The sequence below is a fragment of the Carya illinoinensis genome, chromosome 4 (genome assembly GCF_018687715.1).
Source record: "Carya illinoinensis cultivar Pawnee chromosome 4, C.illinoinensisPawnee_v1, whole genome shotgun sequence".
Taxonomy (NCBI): Eukaryota; Viridiplantae; Streptophyta; class Magnoliopsida; order Fagales; family Juglandaceae; genus Carya; species Carya illinoinensis.
In genome coordinates, this window is record NC_056755.1 from 27,938,802 (window position 1) to 27,947,872 (window position 9,071).

A 9,071-nucleotide genomic window follows, 5' to 3' on the forward strand; every position below is an offset into this window, starting at 1 on the left:
AACTTCATAAAAACACAAAGTAAACCCGTGAGCCTCAAGTTTGTGTCCTGACCAAACCTTTGCATACATAAGAATTATTCCATCAAGGTCAAAACCAATATTCTCAAAAAATAACTTCTTAACACAAATATTAAAGCCTTAAGAAAAAAATATGTGAATATCAAAGACCATTGGATCATGTTTTCATAACAAAAGACTAAATCTTTCCCAAAATAGAAACTGTTTTGACACTTCTAGTTTTCATCTTTCCAAAATCATGCAAAATATTTATAAAAAATATTAACATGAAACAATTCAAAACCTAAATTGCATAAAATGTTAAAGCTTCACCCCATAAAGATCTACACAAGATTTCACCAAAAACCTCATCAAAATATCAAAGTTTCACACAAACATCATTTGCATGCTAAAACTGACTATCTACTAATAACAACTCCAAGAAAAATTACCCAAAATATACCAATGGAAACTAAACTCAAAGTGAAAAAAAATATATATAAGAAATATTCGTAGGAATCTACTTAAAACGGTTTAAAAAAATTGAACAAAAACAGCCAGGAAAATTGCTTAAAGACTCTCTCTCGGGTTTTCTCTAGAAAATGGGTTGTAAATGCAAATTATGAAGTGTAAAATGAAAATGGCGTGATATACATGGTGGAGGGGTTGACATGGGTGGCTGAATGAATTTGGGATGGGAGGTTGGCAGCCAAAAATTGGGGGACATGGGCTTGCAAAGTTGTTGTTGGCAGTAGCATTCTGGCAGTGTGGATGGGATATGATCTTGTAGCCTTCTTGTCTTCCATCAAAAGACCATTGGGAGGCTGAAGTGAGTGGTGGTGTCAACCCTTGTCTAGCCCTTGGTAGGGTGAAGAAACTTCCTCAAGAATCCTTCCATGGTGGTGATTTTTGGTGGGCCAAAATGGGCCTTAGCAATGGGCTGAAATCTTGGGGTTTCATGGGCTTCACTTTGGGGTTTTGGTTGGGTTCAAACCCAAATTCAAATTTTCTTGGACCAATGTGATTACCAAGATGTAATATAGTGGTTAAAGGTGCATGAGTGCAAACATGAGGGTTTTGACTGTCATGAGGGTTTTAGAGTTTGACTGTCATGATTAATTCAAGTGATTAAATATTTAATAAAAAATCGGGCCACAAAAAGGTTGAGATCATGGTTTAGGGTTTTGACTGTCATGAGGGTTTTAGAGTTTCAATTAAAATCCAATTGTTTAGGTTTTTACTAGGGTTGAAACTCTATTTTGGCTGGTCAAAAAGTGTTTCAGGTGGTCAGAATAGTGTTTGCATAAGTGGCATGATCACATGGCTTGATTTGCATCCAATCAATCACACTTAACTCACTAAGTGACAAATGTCCTTATACTATTCAAATGAATGGCTAGGAATGTGCCAAGTGTCCATCTAAGAAGAAATCCTAGTGATTCTAAGTAGATATGGACCTTCCATAACGATTTGACAATCGCTTGAACTGGGTACCACATAGCGCTATACCACGTGTTGCTATTCACCTAAAATATTGTAAAAATTATTATTGTAGCATAAAATCCTAAATATTCATATGAGCCTAGTAGTGCAATTCATTTCATAAAATTTGACTCCTAAGTGTATGAAATAAATCAAAGGAATTTTTTAAAACTTTTCATCCAAAAAATGAAAAATGTATTATTGCATCGTAGAATTCTAAAATGGTGCAATTCTTTTTTTAATCTCATACTCTTAAGTACCTCAAATAAATAAAATGATACTTTTCTTACTATAGCAGGTAGGCAATTGACTATGATGACAAGCTAAAACTTAAGCGGTTGCTCAATTCATAAAATCTTTTTGGAATATCAAGATGCTCCTAAGGTCTGAAAAGATTTATCCATTGAGTTTTTGGTGGGCTGTGATAACCCGGTCTAAGCTAAGTCCTCACTCGTTACTTTTTATTTTATGTCTTAACCCAAATAGATTTAAGCCCAATATATAATTATGATAACCTAGTCTAAGCTAGGTCCTTATTCTTATTTATTTCATTTTTTGTTTTTATTCCAAATGGACTTAAGCCTAATGATTGGAGAAGTTTAAGGGTGTAAGATTGACTTAGGCCATGTTTTATTTATGCAATAGGTGCCCAAGCCCAAGGTTAAAAGCTTAACACTTAGCCAAGTTTATGCCCCATAGCGAATTTAGGGTTTCATAAGCCCAAACTAGGGTTTCGAAATGAGTGAGAGGCGCCCCTTTGGACAAGAAGGCTCTTGAGTTTCCCTAAGATATAATTATTAGGCTCTTAGGGAAAGGGAGTGTCATTTTTTCTAAGAAGCATCTGCTGCTTGTCCCTCATGCATTGGAGCCCTAAAGCTTCTAGAAGAAGCCAAGTGATGGAGGAAACTCATAGGGTTTCGGCTCACCTAGGGCACGTGCCAAATCCACCTTCCACCATGCCACTTGGCCATCATATAAGTTCACTCTATGGATTCATTGTATCTAGACTTAAAAAGTGGATAAAAGGAAAGAAGAGTGGATTTCAGAAATCCAAGGGACACAGATGCCACCCACACTATGTTTGCCACATGGAATTCATGCATAAGCACCTTAGAATCTCTAGAAAATGCAATCATGAGCAAGCACAAGAGACACATGGGGAATTTTGGATTTGGGATTAGGGTTCCAAAAATATTAGTGAATTTGGACATTTGGAAATCATGCATTGCTCAACCTTAGGTTGATTGCATCTAGACACAAAAAGGGTTGGAAAAAGGTTTTAGGGTTTTGGCAAGGACAAGTTGCCACTTGTTATCCATGCAAGATGTGTCTCTTAACATTTCCAAGAGAAGCAATGATAAGGCAAGAAGAATAGGTGATTTTTCGGCCAAAGCAAGAAGCAAGACACCACATGGAGTCCATGCACAAGAAACCCTTCAGTTTCTACATCAGAAATAATGATAGGAGAGATAATGAATGGGCTTTGAAAAGATATATAAGGAGGGCATTAATGGACCAGCACCCTTACTCCCATTGAAACACCATGATTCATTTTCTTCATTTCAGATTTTTCCCTCTCCACTCCTTTCTATCTCACCTACCTTAGAAGAAGAAAATCCAAACACAATTTTCCTTCCAACCAAACACCATTTTCGTTCAAGCAAGGATTGGAGATTCAAGAATACCTTATGGGAAAGGATTGCATGCTAAGAACTCTCAAGTTTTTATCACATTTCCTTTTCATGAAAATGCACACTTTTGTAAGGGTTTGAGTTGAAGAGGTTCGGCCTAAGGGAGTGAAGAATGTGTGACTTGACCTTGTAGTGTAGTCCCACAAGAAATGGAGTATTTGGTTTGACTACAAGAAGACAACCATGCTTAACTTTAATTGGTATAGTAAGATGGGGAAAAAGAGAGTGGAGATGTTCGACCATTAGGGTTTTGTCAAGTGAAACCACCCTTATCATACACTCACACTACACACTTGTGTTCTTCAAACCCTGTGTATATAAGTGATAAGAGTCACAAGAGGAGCTTGTAGCCAATAAAGGTTAAGAGCATACAACCCTGCCACCCCTGTTTGGTTTAATTTTTGACTCCAGAGTCTAACAATTTGAAAACATACAGCTTGCTTGATTGTCGGCATTTTCTTTACGTTGGGATATTTATAAGTTAGCCACTAACTTACTCTTGGATAACATATTTATGTTTATGTGTAAACTCTGTATTTTGGTTGTTCAAATTGGATTATAGAATTTCTACTTATCCATGCTATGATTCATATCTTATATGTGCTTGCTATGTTCAAATACTGCTTTTCAAATGGTTGGTTCAAATGATGTGTTTGGAGTTTTGAGAAATGGTATATGCTTTGTTGAGCTTTTGTATGTTATACAAAAGTAAATGTTTGGCATGTTCTAATTCTTTCAAGCTGTAAACGTGAAGCATTCTCTATATTTGGCATAAATACATGACATTGTTGCATCAAAGTTACATGGTCACATATTTTTCAGGTTGTGCATTAAAAGAAATGGTTTTGTCACGATCCTAATTGCTAGGATGGGAAATATCCTAGTGGAAATGCTATGTCCACTCTGGAGTGTTTAAATTAGAATGGTAACCCTTGAGTTGACTTTGCTTCATCAACTGGCTTTGAATGAGTTCTTCTTAAAGGATTTTGGAGCAAAGTAGCACCTAAAGCTAGTGGGTGCAACACATTGAAAATACAGTGAAGGCAAATTGTGAACTGCTCTATCATATGGATTCTGGCATAGTCACACCAGGTCGACAATGTGATGGTGGCCCACAGTGCTTAAGGGAGTAGTGAGGTGCCCACCCACATTGTTATATGGCTTAATGATTATAAGTAATTAATATGAATTGAAAATGAGATTTTTATATGGTCACTTTGTTACTTTGTCACATGATTACAAGGTCAATGTTTTGAAAAAGAACACGTACAAGAAAGAAATGAGTTTTTAGTCAAATTCATGTCCATGCTCATGCATTCATATTCATGGTTTGCCTTTACATACTTCTAGCATCTTCTTGTATGTTATTGGTTTAATTTGCTGAAGTTTTCATTACTATTTCCCCTAAAATAGTAGAAGTTGTGATAGGAATAGACGATAGCAATGAGAAAATGCAAACGTGAGGATGCCCCAAAGGGGAAAGAGGCCTTGAAGAACCTTGAGCACTCGGTGAAACCAATGCTAGTAGAGTGGCTTGAGTTAGCCAAGAACTATATATGTGAAGTACTAAAGCTCTTAGTGGTCTTGTAGAAGATTTTGGATGAGGACGAGGGCAAATAGGAATCTCTTGACTTTGTTAAGGAATAATATGATTTTGGATAATTGGATTTTGAAATTGTAGGGGCTGTGTTTAAAACCTTTTATGTTGTATTGGGAGATATTTTTGAACAATTTATTTTGGGATTAATTTGGTACGATACTTTAATTGCTCAAAATTTACTTAGAAATGAACTTTTTTTTGTTGTGATTATTGCTTATTGCTAAAAACATGCTAGGTGCATTGCATGTTAACTATCATGAACGAGGGAGGTGTAACCTTGATTTGCATGTCTTGATGATTAAGTCTTTGTCCAATCCCAAGCAAGGTTTGGGTGCATCACAATTATGAAGGCTAGAACCTTTTAGGTGAAGTGGACCTTAACCTTTTGCCATAAGGGTTTAGGGTTTTGAAAACCTAATTTGGGTTTGGGTATTAGAAGGAGGCACCAATTCGGAGAGAGGCCTTTGAGTTTCCCTAAGCCACAATCACTAGAGCCATGGGAAGGGATTTTCAGGTTTTTCAAGCAACTTGCCACTTGGCAAGCATGCCCATGCTTCCAGAAGAAGTTATAAGAAGGAAGGGAAAATGCCATTTTCGGCCATAGGGAAGGAGGTTGTAACAACCCTGCCCTGGGAATGGTGGAATCGCTATGTACATACCTGTCCCTCTTTCATTCCTTGTTTTTCCCTTTTCTAGTAATAAGTGATCAGCATGAACATGAGACACATGTACTCTAAATTTCTAATTTAATAAAGGGAACACCTGATAGACATTCTATTCAAACATTCATCCATAAGAGACTCTCAGAGTTCATCATACATTCATAAAAACATAACTGTTCTAATTAGGAAGGGACTCCATCTCTACCATACGTACAAGAAGGCACTAAGTCCATGTATAAGGGTTTACCATTACGCCACTATAACGGTTACACCATACTAAAAGATAAATGGTTTAAAGTCAAACCCAACAAAATGTCCCGACAAGGGACCCATCCCAACATAAAACCAACATCTATAAACATAATCCATCATTCATGTATGGTCGAATCAACAGGGAAGACACTATGCATCTGCCTCTCCCTCTGCAGTAATACCCTGCTCCCCAACCTCTTCGTCATTACCTGGACGTTTAAAACATAAGCACAAAGTGAGTCTAATACTTAGCAAGCAGTGCACCATGTTGTTAACTTATTACTCATTTAATCTTTTTCTTTTGAAATCATGCATACATAAACCTTTGCTAATTTTTTACGATGCTTTCACGGATAAACAGTTTAAGAAATAAATCATACTTTCATGCATAAACATTTAAACAATACTTTCATGCATAACATTTAAATAATACTTTCATGCATAACATTACTTTCATGTTTCACTTTCATTTGGCCGGTACACACTATTGCGCCCCATGTGCTGGGGTTAGTGATCTTTTGGACCTGATTCTGCCTTTGGCCTCGGGTTAAGAATCCCTTTCCATCAGGGGGAAGCACTGGGTGCACTGCCAGTACTACTTACCTGACATTGCAATCTGCCCAGTCCTTCGGTACCATCATTCATTTATCAATCATGGTCATTACGTAGTTTCATACATTAAAACATTCATTTCTTTTCAGTCCTTTCTTTCTTTCATTTAGTCCTTTTCATTTTACGGTTCATTCATGAAAAAACGTCATTTAAAAGAATGAGCGTAAATATCATCTTTCATGCAATTACGTATTTTCATACCTTAACTTTCTTTTCATTTCTTTCCTTACCTTGCAATCATACATTTCGTTATCTTTCTTTAGCCTAGTGCATATGCGTTTATTTTTTAAAAAGAGCATTTTATGTCATGCTACATATAAGTAAGACATTAGTTATTTGAAAGAGCATGTATGAAAATCTCATGATTTAGAACCTATGTGCATGCATTATCTTATACACATACAAACAATTATAATCGATAGGGTGCTTAACAGGGGCTACCAAGAAAGGCTCGTACATGATATATACATTTACTCTTTCTTTAGAAGAATATGGAAGAGATATAGAGACATTCTTTCATAAGAGAACTTTGTGTGTAAGAAGCATAGTCATAGTCACTTACCTCTATGCTCCTCAATAATTCCAACGTCAATATTGGTCCTATTCCAATAATTAGCATAAGTGCGTTAATACTCATACAATATTCTTCAACCCTCCATTTAAAAGAGAAAGCCACGATATTACGATCTAACGTCCCTTCTATGCTTAGCATTAATCCAATGACTACTCCTCACCTCAACTTACAAGAGTAATAAATTAAATATTAAGACATGCTAGCTGTCCATGGAAGGCTATTGCCCAGATGACTAACACAAGAGGGGGGTGAATTGAGTTGTATTAAAAAATAACAATTATAAATTAAATATACAATATAAAATATAAACAAAATATGAAATAGCAATAAATATAAAGAGTAAGGATAAGAGAGAAGCAAACTCAGTATGTTAACGAGGTTCGGCCCTACTGCCTACGTTCTCGCCTCAAACTACCCCTTGAGGATTCCCAAATTCACTATTCAACCTCTTTTAAGTGAAGATAGAAACCTATTACACCTTTGAACAACACCGCTACAAAGGATCTGTGTAAAACACCCTCTACACTTGTAATCACCTTATACGTGGTGATTCAATTATTCCCTGTGTAGAACACTTTCTACACGCACAAGGGTTATACACACCCTTTTACTGATATGAAAGTTGATATTAGGTAGGTTATCAAAAAACACTCCTCAATGAGTCAAATAAGAACAATACAACGCAAACTATATCTCTCAAAATGAATAAAAATTAAGGCTCGATGCTTAGAGAAGAGAGAATAAAAGCTTTGAATGAATGTTGTATGCTCTGGATGTTGTAAATGTGAAGCTCTCAAATGATCTATTTATAGGCATATGAGACTTCATATTCAAATTTAAAAAGATTCACATGTCAAAGACAACATCATTCACTTTTTCAAAAAATTCAAATAAAATGTTCTTTTTTTTTTCAATTGTCAAAGACAACATCATTCATTTTTCAAAAACTTCAAACCTAATCTTTTACTTTTGGCATATGACAAAAGGAGCACATTTTTCTTTTTGAAAAATTCAAACCTAATCTTTTACTTTTTGCATATGACAAAAGGAGCACACTTTACTTTTCAAATTTTTGAAACAAAATCATCTACCTTTTGCATAAGTCAGAAAAAGCATCAATCACTTTTGAAAATATTCAAATAAAACATGCACATGTGAAAGATGACAATCAATCATCTTTAATATTTTCAAAATTCAACTCTTTAATCAAGGTATGCACATGTGAAAGATGACAATCAATCATCTTTCAAAATTTTCAAATTTAATTTTCAAAATATTCATGCACATGTGGAAAATATATTTTAATGCTTTATGATAAAATATTAATTTTGAGCCGTAATCCTAATTTCAAATTTTTAAGAAATTTACAATATTACTCTTTGACTTTTAATGTGAACTTATTCCCTTTTTGCTCATGCTTGTTTCCTTGATGTGCTTGACTCCATTGCGTAGACAACTTGAGCTTGAGACTTCTTTATTCTTTAAATTCATTTGTTATCATCAAAATCCATGTGTAGATATATAATTACATAAAACTTGAAACCTTGGGTTCAACAATCTCCCCCTTTTTTATGATGACAAATACTTGATAGAACCTGAAGACTGTATTAATACTTAGCCTCCCCCTAAGAATGTGCGTTAGTTTTTCAAGCAAAAGTATAAATATAATTCCAAGCATATATAACAAGTTTAGCAATTCAAACAATGTTAATGTTCTAGTCTAACACTTCTCCCCCTTTTGGCATCATTAAAAAGGATCCGCAGCAAGTAAATAGACTAAAGAAAATGGTGCATTAGTAGAAACTGTAGATAGTTGAAAAAATGGATCCGTCCGTGACCCGATAAGTGTGGCTGGAGATTTGAAAAAATCGCCTGATGTTGTTGACAAACGAGATTGAAGGCTTCGAGTTTCTAAAAAACATGTCATTTTCACCGATTGGTAAAAAAAATCACATTGCTCTTTGAATTGGATGATAACTCGTCTTATTCCTTATGCTATCTCTATAAAATCAGTATTAAAGTTCATCCAATCTGCATCAAGTTATCTTCTCATCTCTATAATTCATCTTCATTTCTTCAACATTCTCACTTTAAGCCTTCTATTCTTTTCTCAATGGCTCATTCTTCTAACATTTTTCTAGATCCATCCATGAGGTATTCTACACCTCAACCTCCTGTCCTTTCTGCAGCTGCCATTGGTG